Source organism: Diuraphis noxia, unplaced genomic scaffold (genome assembly GCF_037042655.1).
Source record: "Diuraphis noxia isolate RWA-SAM2 unplaced genomic scaffold, SU_Dnox_SAM2 contig0001, whole genome shotgun sequence".
In the NCBI taxonomy this organism is placed as follows: domain Eukaryota; kingdom Metazoa; phylum Arthropoda; class Insecta; order Hemiptera; family Aphididae; genus Diuraphis; species Diuraphis noxia.
The window spans coordinates 100,970,573-100,989,370 of record NW_028301711.1 but is presented as its reverse complement, the minus strand read 5'-3'; the positions used below and the strand labels follow the sequence as shown (position 1 = coordinate 100,989,370).

Sequence of the window (18,798 nt, the reverse complement as noted above, 5' to 3'; positions counted from 1 at the left end):
AAGCATAGTTACAAGCTATAACTAGATACAATATTATGATTGATAAATATATTTTAAATATGTTGCATTAAAAACATAAAAACTAGATGGGCAATCATAAATCAAAACGAAATGGGTATAGGTAAAAGGACCCATCAAATATGTTTATGATTTGTTAATTAAAAGCATTCTATCAATTTAATTTAAAGATAAAATATGGATTGAAATATTTATTTTGTAAGCAAAAGCATAATTCATATCAGGTAGGTAAGTAATTACTTTATAGTATGCATTTAATTTGATTAGGTATAACAATGGTTCAAAACATATTTAGTAACAAGAAAAGCGTTTTAAATAATAAAATGTGCTCACCGTCGATGAATATTACATTAAGAGTTCAAATATAATACCTATTTAATAAATAAAAATTATTTAATAGCAAAATAATTAATAAATTAATATAATTGCATATAAAATTTCGTTTGTTTGGATCCAGCAGTCTTTATTGATAAGGATTGATAACATTTATGACGTCACACTAATCTCACGTATTTATCATGCTATGAACGTTCTTCGAAGACGTTTCGCGCCAATATAATATTCATACACGTACACGTAAAACGCAGCCGTAATATTTTAAATACCCTCGCGCACCTATGAAATGACGATTATAATGTAAGCCACTGCTTACCTTAATATAAACACCAATATATTATATAGATCGCAGAAACTGTACTATAACATAGCTTGACTTGTATTTATTGAATTATTACTTATTCAAATATAGGCTAAAGGTAATATTGATGGGTTTAGCACATAAAGTTAAAATTCCTAACATTTTTAATTTAATACCTACCTAAGACTTTTAAATTCGAGACAAGGTTTTTCATAAGTTACGAAAAACTGTAAATTTTTGAAACTTTACAAAACTATTCATAACTATAAACTATTATGTGTAGGGACATAAAAGTTAATTGAATATTTTCGCCATTACGTATATAACCTTGTACAGTTGTACCTACATTATTAACTATTTCTGTCGATTCTGATAATTTATTATTATCGTTAATTTTTTGGTAATATCTTAAGCTGGGTCGCTGGGAGCTATTTATAGCCAGACTTCCCACTTCCAGTCATTCAACGTTGTTGTTGTTGTTAGCAACGACAAAATGACTTAGAACATTGGTACACTCATTGCCAGTTGAAACTTGTCACAGTGTCACACGGTGTTTTCATGTTTTGGCTTTTGCGCGCAATTACATACAGCATACGCGGTTTTATTTTATTTACGAATACGACCGCATCTACTTTGTACATTGTTCCTTATGTTAAAATAATTCCTTTAAGTGTTGTAATAGAAGTTTATTGCTAAATTGTGTGCATGCATTTTTTATGGTTTTTGAAATTAAAATTTCACGTTTACTTACGTTTAAAATTAACTGCATTCTATATTTCTATAAAATATTATTTGAAACAATAATTAGTAGGCAATAAGTAATAAGACATAAAAATGTTTAGTATATTTAAAAAACAAAAAAAAAACTGAAGAACGAGTTGACGATCCAGGTGTTGTTCAAGTTTCAAGAGCTTCTACTTGTTCAAATCAGCCTGATCTCAAAAGTCCACAGTGTAATAAAAATACTGATGGCATTAATGATTTGGCCGATTTGGGTAATCGAGAGAGTGGACCACGACGTCCTGATTTAGCAGTAAGTAATCTGTGTTCTGTACTATAAATAGTAAATTATTTTATAATTCTCTATTTTAAGCTTAAGCAAATTTTTCTTGAGATTAATACTTGAGTAGGTATTTAGTATTCTTTTGCTATCATTTTGATTGAATGAAATATCTATAATTAATACTTAATTAATTTTATAATTAATAATTAAATGTAAAATAATTAAATAATTTGTACACTTTCCTCATTAGGCTTACAAAAAAACTAAATTCGGAGAAAAGTTTAGATCATTTCGTAGTCAGTGGTATACAGAATGTGATTGGTTAGAGTATAGTGTTGCACGTAATGCTGCATTCTGTTTTGTTTGTCGTATTTTTGGACCAGAGAATACTGAAGATGCATGGACTAGGACTGGCTTCAACAATTGGCAAAAAGTAAGTACTCATAGGTACCTTTATATATAAATTGTATACTAGTAATTAGTATACTACCATTGACTATTACTACTTCTTAAAATACTTATTTAAGGGCTTAAGGCTACCTACCTAGTACCTATTGGAACTGTTGAATGTAAACAACACACCCTATAGTATGTAGATTATAAGTAAAATTATTCACACTGTAGTACAGCAGACGCTGAATAGGCATTTTGTATTACTAGCATCATATTCGTTCTATGTAGTAGCCTGTAGGACGATTAGTCGTTGTTTTATATTACGCCTCGGAGCACTATAGTTATTCGTATCAATTATACATATTATTATTATATTATTACATATATCCGATCTTATTATTATTTACCTTTAGCTTCTGTGTATCTGGTGTACTTCAACAGGTTATGGGCCCAGTATAGTAAGGTAATTATAATAAAGTCGTGTATGTTTGATACAATAATTATTGATTTACGAATCGCATGTTTGTGTACAGACAGTGTACAGCAATAATAATTCGCGAAGTATAGTGCAGTGCAGTGTTAGTGCATCGATCGTGTGAAGCGCAGCAATTGTGTTTGTTATTATTACATTTATAGTGTACAGACATTGTACAGATAATTTGTTATTATGGAAAACGAATCTATAAAAATTAATAAACTAACCGGTAATGACAATTGGGAAACATGGAAATTCCAAATAAAAGTCATAATGACTGCAGCCGATATATTTGATGTTGTGACCGGAAAATCGAAAAAACCTGCTCTTACAAAATCAAGTTCAGAAACTGAAGAAGATGCAAGAAAAAGGTATGGTGTAGATTATTCAATATATAAAAAAGCGGACAACAAGGCTCAAAAGTATATAGTCACGTCAGTGGATGAACAACCACTGCAGTACATAATGAATTGTGACACGGCTAAGGAAATGTGGAACAAGTTGCTTAGTGTATATGAACAAAAGTCGGACTCAAGTGTAACGTTGATTCAACAAAAGTTCTACAGCTATGTTAAAGATCCAGATGACAATATGGCGATTCATATTTCGAAATTGGAGAGTCTTAGTAGAAAATTAAAGCAGTTAGGTGAACCAATATCCGACTCAATGCTTATGACCAAGATACTAATGACTTTGCCAGAAAATTATAAACATTTCTACAGTGCGTTGGATTCAATACCAAATGTGGACAAAACATTGTCTAATTTGTCATCTAGACTCATGGTAGAGGAAACAAGACAAACTCAAAGTTATGATGCTGAGAGATATACTGCAAGTAGTAGTGCATTTTCGGCAAAGAAATCATTTGGAACAAATAAAGAAAAACGTACGAAAATTGGCAATTCTGAAAATCAATGGAACAATGATAAAAAACCAGGCAAGTGTAATCATTGTAAAAAACCAGGGCATTGGAGACGTGAATGCCGGATTTTCTTAAAAGAACAAAAAGAAAGAAATAAGAGCAACTCAGGAAATGCGTTGGTTGGTGTACAATCAAAGGACATCAAAATCAGTGAGTCAGAAAAATGGTATGTGGATTCAGGTGCTAGCGATCACATGACTAGCAGAAGAGAATGGTTCAGTAACTATGAGTCATTTGAAGTTCAGTTACCAGTACGTATTGGTGATGGCAAACATATCATGGCAATTGGCAAAGGGAATATAAATGTTCAAGCGAAAATCGGTAATAAATGGGTTGACAGTCATTTGTCAAACGTTTTACATGTACCTGATCTTAAGGTAAATTTGTTTTCGTGTGGAGCGTGCCTTGACAAAGGTATAAAAATGATGACAGACAGCGATGGATGTACATTTAAAAGGGATAATCAAATAGTTGCTATTGGAGTTCGTGAGAATAAAATTTTTCAATGGCTCTGAAGACAAAGTCAGTGCAAGAAGCTGAACAAGCAAATGTTGCAGTTAAAACTCTCACATTACTACAGTGGCATGAAATGTTGAGTCGTCAGAATGTCCAATATGTTCGGAGCTACTTGAAACATATGCGGATTCCATTTACAGAAACGAAAAACAAATTTTTCTGCGAAGCTTGCATTTATGGTAAACAACACAGAGAGCCATTTACACTGAGCAATACAAAAACTACAAAACCAGGTCAATTAATTCACAGTGATGTCTGTGGCCCTATGGAGGAAAATTCACTTGGAGGTAAACGGTATTTTGTTATATTCAAGGATGATTATTCTAAATATACATATGTGTATTTTATGAGCCAAAAATCAGAAGTTAAAAATAAATTTGAACTATTTTTAAATACAGTCAAAAATCAGTTAAATATTTCAGTAATTACTTTAAGAAGTGATTGTGGTCTGGAATATAAAAATACTGAAGTAAAAGCCTTATTGGATAAATTTGGAATAAAATATGAGACGAGTGTACCATACACACCCCAGCAAAATAGAAAGGCGGAAAGATCAATGCGAACAATTGTAGAAGCGGCCAGAACTATGTTATATAGCAAAAATCTATCCAAGACACTTTGGGCAGAAGCAGTGAATACAGTCGTGTATACAATAAATCGTACAGGTAACACAGATCGAGAAGGGAAAACACCTTATGAATTATGGTTCAATAAAACACCACATATAAATCATCTGAAAATTTTTGGTAGCGAAGTATATGCACATATACCAAAAGAAAAACGAAGAAAATGGGATCAAAAGGGTAGAAAAGGTATATTCGTTGGATACTCAGAAGAAACCAAAGGATATCGTATATGCTTTGATGGAAGAGAAATTTCAATAAGCAGAGATGTAATATTCAAAGAGTCAACAAGTCCATCTACAGCTACACAAGTAAAAATCATAAATAAAGAAGAAGAGGAGGAAATAAGTTCGGAAGGTGAAGCTGGAGATGAGGAAGACAACAACGACGACGAAGAAAAGTTGGATGATGATGAACAGATACCAATAGGAGCTGAAGAGCAAACAAGAATGACACTCAGAGACAGAGGAAAACTCAATAAACCTATAAGGTATAAAGATGCATTATTTTCAGCATGTAATGATCCAGTTACATACGAAGACGCTATGACAGGTGACAATTCAGATGATTGGAAGGCAGCAATGAACGATGAAATGTTGTCATTGAATAAAAATAAAACATGGACACTTGTGGACTTGCCTCAAAATAAAAAACCTATAAATAATGTTTGGATATACAAGACTAAATACAAAGCGAACGGAGATGTTGATCGGTACAAAGCAAGGTTAGTAATAAAGGGATGTGCGCAAGTTCATGGAATAGATTTTCAAGAAACGTTCAGCCCAGTAGTGAAATATGATTCTATTCGAGTAATACTTGCGATAGCAGCAGCCAGAAAATTAGTACTCAGACAATTTGACATTAAAACAGCATTCTTATATGGAGATCTTGAAGAAGACATTTATATGAAACAGCCTAAAGGTTACGAAGATGGAACACAGTTAGTATGCAAACTTCAACGGAGCCTATATGGGTTGAAACAGGCACCCAGGTGCTGGAACAAAATGTTCAAAAATATGCTGATGAACTTTGACCTAAAGGAAACAAAAGCAGATCCTTGTGTATTCGTAAGTAATAAAAACAATCAATTACTAATTGTCGCTATTTTTGTAGACGATGGACTAATCGCAGCAACAAATAACCAGCTGGTGGACATAATGGTGAAGTTTCTAAAGGACAACTTCGAGACGAAGGAAGGTGAACTTGATCATTTCTTGGGTATTGAAATTGATCAGAGACCTGATGGTTCAATTTTCATACACCAATCTTCATATTGCAAGCGCATTTTAGAGAGGTTCAATATGGAAGAAACCAAAGTCCTGCATATTCCCACAGATCCACAACACTCATTAGATCCAAATTTGTCAGGATCATTGGAAGCAGGGGAAGTTCCATACAGAGAAGCAGTTGGAAGTTTGTTGTATCTAAGCCAAATAACAAGGCCTGATATAACTTTTGCAGTAAATCTTGTCAGTCGTTATCTAGAAAAGCCTCTGACAATTCATTGGAATGCGGTGAAACGTATATTTAAATATTTAAAGGGAACATTTAATTATGGTTTAATTTATGATTCTAGTGTAACACCGAAGTTGCGTGGATATAGTGACGCAGACTATGCTGGTGACACAACAACGAGACGATCAACATCAGGATTCATTTTCATGATGGGAGATGGAATCGTAGCATGGTGTTCACAAAGACAAAAATCGGTAGCACTTTCGACTACTGAGGCAGAATACATAGCGCTGAGCCAATCTATACAGGAACTCACTTGGTTGACGCTACTTATCAGTGATCTTCTGGAGCCACAGGGAGATACACCTGTTTTGTATGCAGACAATCAAAGCGCCATCAAACTAGTGAAAAATCCAGAATACCATAAGCGAACAAAACACATCGATATTCGCTATCATTACATTCGTGAGAAGTTCAGTGAAGGGATGTTTTCTCTGGAGTATGTGCCAAGCAAGGAGCAGTTAGCTGACATATTGACTAAGCCAACTCCACGACCAAGATTCCAGGAACTCGGGGAGATGATGGGAATAAGATATATTAATTCTAAGTTAGGGTATATTGTTTAAGGGGAAGTGTTGAATGTAAACAACACACCCTATAGTATGTAGATTATAAGTAAAATTATTCACACTGTAGTACAGCAGACGCTGAATAGGCATTTTGTATTACTAGCATCATATTCGTTCTATGTAGTACCCTGTAGGACGATTAGTCGTTGTTTTATATTACGCCTCGGAGCACTATAGTTATTCGTATCAATTATACATATTATTATTATATTATTACATATATCCGATCTTATTATTATTTACCTTTAGCTTCTGTGTATCTGGTGTACTTCAACAGGAACTAATACATTTGAGTACATATATAGTGAGTTGGAAGTACCGAATACTTAGGTACTTATTACCTATGTATAGAACCTATAATCTATATATTTAATATCTGTATACTAAAACCTATTTTTGTGCAATTTGTACAACAACAGCACACAATTTATTAAAAAGTCCTTTTAATTACCGATAATGGTTTAATTTTGCATATTTTGTATTTGTGTATAATGTGATTAAATATTATTATTTCAAATAACATCAAAATAATGCTTTTAATAATTCCAAAAACAACACTTAAAATATTTTGATATACCTATTATGTCTACCTATTTATGTCAGTTTATACTGAAACTTAAAAGTCATTTAGCTACTATCAACCATAAAACAAATGAATCGAAGATGATGGCATATAAGTCTAGTGAAAAAACTGGATCAGTTGTTACTCAATTGTCTAGTTTTCATAAAGAAAAAGTCGCAAGAAATTGCAAGTATATGTCGAGTTTAATTGAAATAATTTTGTATATTTCAAAACAAGGCATTGCAGTAAGAGGACATAATGAAGGAACTGATTCAATAAATCAAGGTAAATAATAGGTGTCCGAAAATATTTAGTACTTGAACTTAGTTTAATAAACATTATTTTAAACATATAATATAGGTAATTTTAAAGAATTATGAAATGTAGTTTTTTCAAAGTTTATGCCAGAATTTCAAAGCTTTTATCAAAAAAATAAATAAACTTGACCAGCTGGAAAATTCAAGAAGAACTTATTAAAATTAGTGCTGACTTGGTAACAGAAACTATTGTTGGACAAATTCTTGACACTGGACATTTTGCTCTAATGGTTGATGAGGCTAAGTCTCATAAACAAGAACAATTGTCTGTATGTGTGCGTTATGCAGTTGGCCTCGACATTTATGAAAATTTTTACAATTTGTTGATGTTTCTTGTGACCAGAATGCCAATCAAATTGTTTCTGCTATTTACAGTAGTTTTAAAAATTGTAATTTAAACATGGACACACTAAATATTGTGGCACAATCGTATGATGGTGCCAGTGTGATGTCCGGCCATATCGGAGGTGTCCAAGCCAAAATTAAAGAAGATTATCCTTATATATACACATTGTATGGCCCACAGGTTGAACTTAGTTGTTGTGGACTTTTGTAAAGAAATTAAGGTAATTGTTTAAGTTTAAGTATATTATTAATTTATTTTAACTAAAATATAATTTAGGTATTTGAAGTTTTTAATTTGTATAATATTACAACCTATTTTTTGTAGAATGCTCGTTGTGTTTTTAATACGTTAGAAATGGTATACGTTCATTTTGCTCGTCCATCTAACAATACGAAACTTATTAAAATTCAATTGGATCTAGGATTAAAAAAAAGGAAGTATCCTCAGAGTATGCGACACTCGATGGGTGTGCCGATTTTAAAATTGTGAAGCAATGATAAGTAATTACACTGCTATATTAGAATATTTAAGTAACGAGATTGAAGAGCAATCTGATAAAGATGTTGTCAAAGCAATAGGTATTAAATATTTTAAATTTTCACTATTCATTATAGAAATTATAAAAATTTTGTTTTTTTCAGATAGGTATAACATAATAAAAGTTTAGACAATGTGCATTTTCATTATATGGGTACAATATTTGTTTGTATTAATATTTAACTATACTTTTAATTTCAGGTATTCTTAGTGAATTACAGAAGTGTACATTTTTTATTGGGGTTGTTTTGTTAAAAGATGTTCTTAGTATTATTAACATACTAAGTACAATACAATTAACTATTCAAATTTATTTTATCTAAAACTAAACTAATTTGTTTTTAATTACCTACCAGGAAAACGCAAAAGAACACAACCAAAATATTTGAACAGTTTTCATGTGGATACTATCACTAGGGAAGATAATAATATTAACTCCTTAACAGTTGAAGATTATTGGAAAAAAAATCTTTAATTCCCAATAATTGATGGTATCATTATCAATTTAAAAAAAAGATTTTCTGTGGAAAGTTTATCAATGGCATCATCTATTGATTGTTTTTTGAATCTTGATTTCAATGGAAGTTCTTTATTTATAAATCATTATAAGGTGAGTCATCAAGAACTAATACAATTTGAAAAAAATTTTTAAAAAAAATATTATATCTTACTATATTAATTGAACTGTTATTTTTAGGATGTTATGAATGTTTCAGTAGATATGCTCAAAGCTGAAATGATGGTCTTTAAAAATTGCTTACCTACAAATTTCAGTTTTGATGATGTTAAAAAAAACATACAAAAAGTAACATATCCTAATTTGTACAAACTTATTCAGGTAGGTATCACCATTCCGATAAGTTCTGCTACCTGTGAGCGCAGTTTCTCCAGTATGCGCCGAATTAAAAATTGGCTACGAACAAGTATGCTACAGCAAAGATTTAGCAACTTATCAATTTTAAATATTGAGAGGGACATCACAAATAATTTAAAAAGTGAACAAATTTGATTTGCATTCGAGAAAAATAATGTTAATATAGGTAGATAGGTAGTTCTGTTCATTTAATTTTGTTAAATAAATTATATTATGAATATTAAAACAAAGTATTTATATTGAAATCAGAAGTTATTTTTTTCATAAGTATAATGTGAAGAGTAATTGGATTAGTAGCTTGGGGGTGTGGGGGCTTTGCCCCCACGGGTCAGTGAGCTCTTCACTATTTGTGCACCCCCAAAATTATTGGTCTAGTTGCGCCTATGATTAGGAACTTTCATCATTTCCTAAATTGTCAACGTTTCCCGTAACACATATAAGGTTGCAGATGCTCGGAATACTGGTACAGTGGTACGGTCCATACCATTTATAATAAAAGAAGTAAAATCCGCGGAAAACTGGTACTATTCAAAATTTAATTTTCAGGGGTCCTAAAATAAATCATTATTGTCTAACTTGGAATGTTGTGCATGATAGTTGACAATATTTGACTTGGGGTTTCTCGTGTTCCTACAGATTTTTCCTTTATACTATTTTTAACAACAATTATCTCCTCTATTTTGTTTTTAACTGTGCACTTATGTGAAATTTCATTTGAACAATTTACGTACTGGAATTTCAGTTAGTTCCATAAATACATAAATAAAAATATATTATAGTATAATAATATTATAACTTACCGGTTTGATCAAATTAGTTGTAACTTTTCCCGGGTATTTCAAATTTGTGTTTTGTGTGCATTTCCACCTGATAGAATTCTGAATTATTATTCTTCCTCAAACCCACATAAGAATATTTCTTATATACTATTAACTCTGAGCTTCTTTGTCTTTCAAAATTGTCCATATTAGGTATAATTTTTATTGTAGTAATAATACAATAAATCCACTATTGTGAATGATATTGTACTGATGAGAACTTTCTGTATATTATAGTTCATGACGTTTATTGATTAATAGATATTTATCGTACTATCTTATCGTTACCGCATTATTTTCACTCGCAGTCACTCGTGAGTTGTGTTTTCCTATCGATCGTCGGTAAAATGAAATAAAATTTTATTATATAATTTTATTCTTTTTTTTTTATAAAAGTTTGGGAAACCTTTACTATTGTGAACCGTACCAGTATTCCGCGTTTATACAGACCGTACCAGTTTTCCGTTTACCAAGGATGCGGATTGTTTCACTTAAAATCAACCTTTCCCGTTTCAAACAAGCTTTTTAGTCGTTATCAATGGTTTGACAATAAGTTTAAATAATTTAATAAAATATTTTTTTTTTTTGTAAAATGTTTGTAGTATTTGTAAGATTTTGTAGAAAGGTCATATAATTAAATTATAAATTATTACAGTAATAATACAAATTAAAAATGATTGTCTACTAAAACTATTAAAACAATCACTACAACTACGAGTCAGTAATAATAGATAATAGATATGGTGTTTCGCTTAAAATATTTTTATTTCCTCATTGTTTTCTCCGGATTACGACAAATATTACTCAAATATTATTTTAAACATTGTCTAATGATTTTTTTAAAATAATTTCTAGTTAGACAAGTTTAATTGGTGATTTTCATAATAACTGAATCCAATAGCCATGTATAATTCGAATAACTTTTAAAAAACCTTTTGCGATGACTACAAAAATTTAACTAATAAACAATAGTGTACAGGTTAGATTAGCTCTATAGCACGGCCCGGTGATACCCGATTGAGCACAGTCGTTATCGGGGCTGCATCCGAGTTGGGTCCCAAATTTAAAATGTCTACACTAGTTGGGTCCTGAATTATTTTAGGTACTACACTAGTTGGGTCCCGAATTTTTGTAGGTACAACATTAGTTCTTGAATATTTTTTGAGAAGTACTACACTATATTAACATTTCCCTTCCCATTTTAACAGACTTAGGACTGTCTATAATCTATTTACATCACAGGTATGGTTAAAAATGTTTTTACATTTTTTTTTTTTTTTTTGTATCTTTTCCATTAAAATATAAATTATTAGAATTTCATAAAAAATCAACTTCACAAAATCACTTTTGTGTTGTTAAAAATATTAAAAATGTTAAAAACCAAGTATAAAAATACATATCATATAATATAAATAGAGCCATATAGATGTAATTGAAAAAATATTAAAAATGTTAAAATCATTGTATAATATAAATACAAATAAAATAATATTTTTTGAAAAATCACATGTGTGTTGGTAAAAATGTATAAGACATTAATTTTACAAAATCAAATCGATTGATTATTCCTGAAATTTTTTTATTTTTTATTTTATTATTTAAAAAAAAAAAAAACGTAAAAAACATTTTTAACCATACCAGTGGTCAAAATATATCATAGACAGTCTGTTAAAATGGGAATGGAAATGTTAGTATAGTGTAGTACTTACCAAAAAATATTCAGGAACTAGTGGAATACCTAAAATAATTCGGGACCCAACTAGTATTATAGTACCTATAAAAATCCGAGACCCAACTTGTATAGTACTTGCGATTAGCCCCTAGTACTCGGGACCCAACTCGGATGCGCCGGTTACCGATTGAGCACGATACAAAATTTAATTATTGAGTACAACGTTGACAAGTTTTCACTAGTGCATACGTATGATGAGTAGATTACTAACATAGGTAAACCGCGGATTTGTATCCATTCTTATATTTATTCTGGTTGATCGTATGATATACTAAGTAAGCTCAACAATTGTTTCATGACATAACGATTTAAAAAATATCAAAATAAATTAATAGGTATACTTGTAGGAACAAAAGTTTTTTCCAAATATTTCACTATTGTTCAAAAGAAATTTTTTAATATTTTAGTGCATATATTTATGCATATTTAAGATATTTTAGCGCATATTTGTTTGGTTTTTAATGAATTTAAATCAGCGCTCTACTAATAGATAACTAACATATTAGTCGAAAAAGATTTTGTTATTGATCGATGGGTACCTAGTGGGTATCCACGGAAGTTAAAAATAACTATGAGAGGTATAAAACCAGAATTTTATCTACCGTAACGATTGCGCTAAATGGTAATTAACTGCCATTGTTTTTACCTAAGAAAAAAAATTGTAATATAAATATAATATAATATTGTATACTAAACTAACTGATCTATCAAACGCTGTCGCAACATGTAATAATATATGATAAAAAACTAAAAAAAGATTTTTATTTATAAAAATTAAAAAATGTCAGTACGTATGTTCAAATGTATTTTATTTTTTAATAATAATATTCTATGGCACAAAATGGTAACGTCGCACCCAAGGTGGATTTATTATTAAATCCACCTTGGTCGCACCTATTTTCGTGCTCAATCGTGTTCCAGCCGCACGGCCCGGGCAAAATAATTTCGAGTGACCTCAATGAAACTTTATAAACCGGTACCTAATCAAATGCTTGATCATTGAAAATGTAACTTTATAACTCAATAAATAATTTATACATAGGTACATTTGAATATTTTCAGATTTTATGTTATACTTTAAATAAATCAAATGTATGCATAATATAATATTTAGTAAGTCAATAAACTATTTATTTTATACCTACTTACTATGATTAAGTATAATACTTACATACTTCTATCAATTATAAAATCAAACAAAACAAATACATTATTTCACTGTATTTTTTTTACCTAATTTTTCAAAATGATGGTTAAACTTAATTTTTTTTTTTTTTGATAGGTACTCCTAAAATTTGTATTTATGTTCAATTAAATAAAATACATACATACATGTTGGATATAAAATAAAATTATTAGATTCTGAACGAAGTGATGAATGTATTATAATTTTAATATCTATTTAAATTTCAAACATAGAAATAATGCAAAACACTCACAACTATAACATAAATAATATTTAGTTATTCCACAATTATAATTTATACATATATATATATTATATAATATAAACAAGATGTAAAAATCAAAATACAATTTCAAATCTATAAAATGTATACTAGGAAAAATAAATAAATAAACGTGACTTTAAAATAAGTTAACTCTGTTTAAAATAATGACTGTAACCTTGACTATTCTGTGCTAAATGATGTTGATATTTGTAGGATGGATAAAATATTCAACAAATGCCAAGCAAAGACTATGTTGTAGAGATGGAAAAGTAGTTATACCTAAAATTACCAAACCAACATCAGTTAAATCATTCACAGGAAGTTTTGAACATCCGGGTAATAAACGACGAATTAAACACATATTTCGAATCATATAAAGTTGGTATTTTTGACAGGCAACGAAGTGCACGGGGATCAGCTAGTATTTATATAATTTACTAATTAGTAGTAATTACTATACAATAAATAAACAATCTTTTACTTTAAGGAAAAAGGAAGAAAATAATGTATTTATACTATTTTTTATTTTTTCATGTACGTATAGTAACACTATGGTATCCCTATTTTTACTAAAATAATTACTTAACAATAATAAAATTGACTTGAGGTCGACAGAAACGTCGGAATATTGACGTTGGTTATTAACTGAACGTTTATTATTATTATCCAAAACCAATTTTGTAAACGCATTTACGTGAACAGTACAATCGAACAATCGGTACATCGTAGTCATCGTACACTCGTATGATAATCATATTATACAGAACATCTTTTGTTTTCAAATTTTCCATAGTTGTTTGATTTATAAATATTATAAAAAAAAAATTCTTATCAATCAGCTTGTCACAATGTTAAAAATAATATGTTTAACCTTCAAACTACTAGTTATCACTTATCTAGTTCCTTGTCACTGCATACAGTGCATACCATTAGTGATGTCATTAGCGTGGCATTTTTTATTTTATTATAATAATAGAAAATAGACGTATTAAATTAAACACAACAAATTTAAATGGTCTAATTTAACTAAAATTACAGCGACCAGCGGCTCGCCGGTGGCAACCAGGGCATGCCCCGATAACCCGGTGGCCTAGTCCAACCTTGATAGTGTATTAAAGGATGGTTTTCTTTTCACCCAAAATGACCCTTCGCTTTTTTCCCACGTCTCTTTTAGCCCAAATATTTTAAAACTACTTTCCATTTTCACCCAAGAATATTACATACCACTTTTCTACCAAAGTTTTATAATACACACTTTGGGAAACACTTACTTTAAATTATTTATACCTTTCATAATAATACATTTATCATGTTTAAATTATTTATTTGTGTTAATTAGTTTTATAAAGCCATTTAGCATTACACAGAAAGTACCACGAGAAGGCGGCTTCTATTACTCTCCAAAAATGTATATTGTGTTTTTGTACATTAATATAATTTTCATATAATATAAGTAAGTTTTTATCAAAACTATAAATCGTCAAAATTTTCTTAATATAGTATTAAATAAAATAGTTAAATGACATTGATTATTTATGTCTAACATATATCTACAAAGAACCGCTGAATATCTTAATCTTATCTTTATAATATTCGGAAACTATAAGTATATTATTTTTACAATGGTCAGCCGTCTAGTTATATCGATCTCAGTATAATCTGATTATTATTCTACAAAGATAAGAAGATAATAATTGTATACTAGCCTTGTACATACATATCTGCAGTTTCGTTGTTGGAGTGCGTTTTTCGACAGTTATTTTTTATTAAACATTGTTGTCGATTTTATTATTTTTGTACATTTAAATAAAATTATGGAATTCTTAGAAAGTAAACGAGGATGTCGTATGGTAGTGTATAATAATTTTAAGTATAACTTTAAATCGACAAGTAAAAAAGATGACTCCACTCGTTTGAGATGTGTTATGAGAACTTATAGTGCACTAATATTTTCAAACAAGAATGATATTTTTCTTTCAACAACTGGAGAATAAAATCACGAAATCTTACGGTATAAAAAATATTCATCGTCAAATTGTAAATGTTGGATGTAAACGTAAAGCTGTAGAAGATGTGCATATACAACCGGAAAATAGTATTAAAGGAAATTGCTTATAATAATGACCACGCAGCATCAACATTTACTGAAAATGATATTAATAGGCTGAGAAAAACATTTATACAGTTCGTAAAAGTGTTTTCCCACCTAATCCTACTAATATTAATGAAGTGCACACCCTTATTGATACAGAAAAAATAATTACTACTAGAAGAGAGTCGTTTTCATTAGTCAATTATAAAAATAAAAATGTATTGATTTTTCATGTGAAAAAAAAATGTATTATTTTTGAGCCAAATGTTATAATATATATATAACATAATCAAATGTTCACTTTACATGGATTTAAAAAATGGACATTATATGCCATTACTATTTTGTTTGCTCATTGATAAATCGGTCAAAACTTATGAATTCGTGTTTACCATGATTATTGAAAAGTGTAATACACTTGGTTTTTTATCCTCTCCAAAAAAGGTATCGTTGATTTCAAATTAGCAATTCATAAATCTATTGAAAAGGTCTGGCCGAATACAACAATAATTGGATGCCGATTTCATTTAACTCTATCATGGTGGAGAAATATTTAAAAGTGTGGTTTAACTTTTTCTATAAAAATGAATCTTCAGAAATTGGTAACTGGATACGGTATACATTTGGTTTAGTATTTTTAAATCCAGATAAGTATCAAATTGTTTTGAAAAGACCTACTATCTGACTGTCCAGTAAATGATAAATTAACAAATTACTGTGACTATTTAACCGACACTTATTACATCTCTGAAGATTTGGGCATCTAATACGTCGGAATTAATAAGAACTAACGCGTGTGAATCTTTGCATTCTTTTTTTAATAACAATTTTAATCATATTTCTCCACCAATAAATGCCTGGTGAAGTGTTATTAATGAAATTCAAACTGAAGTATACATTAAATTAAATATTGTGCATTTACAAAGGTGTCCAAAAGATAAAAAAAAATGCATAGACCGACAGCGAAAAAATGAAGAAAAACTACAAAAATAGAAAATAGAAACAATTAACCGGTATGATTTTATTAAATCAATGTCATTTAACTATTCTATTTAACGCTATATCATCAAAATTTGGACGATTTATACTTTTGATAAAAATTTACTCTTATATCATATACAATTTATATCAATGTACAAAAGCACAATACCTACATTTTTGGAGAGTAACAAAAGCCGCCTCCTAGTGGTACTCTCTGGGTAATGCTTAATGGCTTTATAAAACTAATTAACACAAATAAATAATTTAAATATGACAAATTTATTATTATATAAGGTATAAATAATTTAAAGTAAGTGATTCCCAAAGTGTGTATTATAAAAATATAGTCGAAAAGTGCTATATAATATTCTTGGGTGAAAAGGGAAAGTAGTTTTAAAATATTTGGGTGAAAAGCTAAGTGTCATTTTTGGGCGAACGAGGTCTTGCCCATATTAAAATATTTAAAACCCATTAGGTACCAACTTAATATTTTTAAAACAACTAAAATTTTTTTTCGTCAAAGCAGATATAATATGGTTGGAACGGCAAAAGTAAATTTTGAGTGAAACAGAACTCACCTGTATACCTATAGGTAGACTACAGCCGCTGTAGCCGATATTAAAGCTAATATTCATGGGTAATATTATTTGTTCGATTAATATTAGAGGACGTCAAAAAAAAAAGTAAACGAAAAATAACTACCAATTGAACGTTTGTAAAATTACTATATATCAATTATTATCGTTGATCAGATTTAAAAATAATCGAAAATTTGTTGTCATAGTTGCATAGGTATACCTACCATGCCCATACTCACGGGTGCCGGGGTTATGGGGTTTGACTCCCCTCTTGAGCCATTTATTATGCTCCGATAATCGACCTCTTCCATATTTTTCTAGAAATTATCCACAAACTATTGAAAATTCCAGAGAACCCAAGCGGTTTTATAACTGTTTTGATCTTGGATTTGGTTTAGTTACTACGAAAACATATATCATCACAATGCTAGATTAACCAACAATTTTGAAACTTAGAGTACTTCACTTTGAATCCAATATTTGATATCAAACTATCATCAAATATACATAGAATTTTGTACTAATTTATTTTGGATGTTAAACATATACGTTATATGATAATATAATGTATCAAATTTCGCTGAAAACGTGATTTTTTCTATCAAAAATTTCAGATGGACAGAATTGAACTCAAAATATTAAATCTTTACTTTTTTAGCACAATTTTTTAAACTATTGATTTTGTTATTGGTATAACTGCGTGTTGAAGACATTTTGAATAGGTTGTTAAAAAAGAAAATGTATTTTTTTGAATTTCAATTTTACTAATAGGTATTGATCCATTCAATGTTTAATCTTTTGAAAAACAGCATAGCATAAGGTATACAGTCCAGAGTTGAATATGATTATATGATTGGCGTCTATTGAAAATTTACTGAACATTGACTGTCAGATTAAAATTAATTAGATTTTCGAACATTATTATTTTGTTTTTAAACACTGCGATGATCAGTTATTCATAAACAATTGATTGGTCAATTTCGACAAGGTATTTTAAAATATTTTACAGCCAGTATAGGTAAAATATACAAGATGTAACAGATATAACTTTTCTATTGACTTTTGGAATTAATTTGGTTCAAATTAGTATTTTTTATTCATATATGTATTTTTTTTTTTGCTCATTAAGTAACCTTAACGTTACATGTATAATACATTTTTTTGTACTGAAAATAAAAATAATATTCATTTAATAAAAAAGTTTTTGGATAAACTCAAAGTAATTTGTTTGTGAATGTGATTAAAAGAACAATTTTGATGGTAAAAAGATTTATCTAAGTCATAAATAGTTTATTTTTCAGAATTTTAAAATTCAATATATCTTTGGTTAAATTAATTTGGAATCTATTAACTGTTTAAAAATATGATTTTTCAGAATTTGATGACATGAGTATATTTCTTAAATTATTTACTTACCATATAATATTAACAATTTTTGTTATATGTTGAATTAGCATATTTTTTGTCAAGTCTTTCTGTTTACACTGTGTATCTTAAATTGTATGATATTTATTATTTTGGGCGTGCCTATGTAATTTGGTAAAAAAAAAAAATAATAATAATATAAAAAAAAAATCAGATTTATACCACATCTAAAAATTAACTTTTTTAATATGCATCACATTAAACCTAATATAAAAGGAAATTATGTAATCTTTGCAATCTTGTATCTATAAAAATGTAATTTAAGCTATATTTCACCTCTGAAAAATTATACCTAATTTTAAAATAATGAATAGAAATTTTTAACTTATTAATATATTAGATTTTTAAATCATTCGTCAATCATGTTAGTTTCTAAAAAATTATTAAAATGTTCATAAAAAAAAATTAATCTAT

General features: G+C 29.2%; 1 pseudogene; it reads left to right on the top strand.

Moving 5' to 3' along the window:
- The first annotated feature begins 111 nt into the window (after window positions 1-111).
- Window positions 112-16,837, top strand: LOC149062836 (zinc finger MYM-type protein 1-like; annotated as a pseudogene).
- Window positions 16,838-18,798: the final 1,961 nt, after the last annotated feature.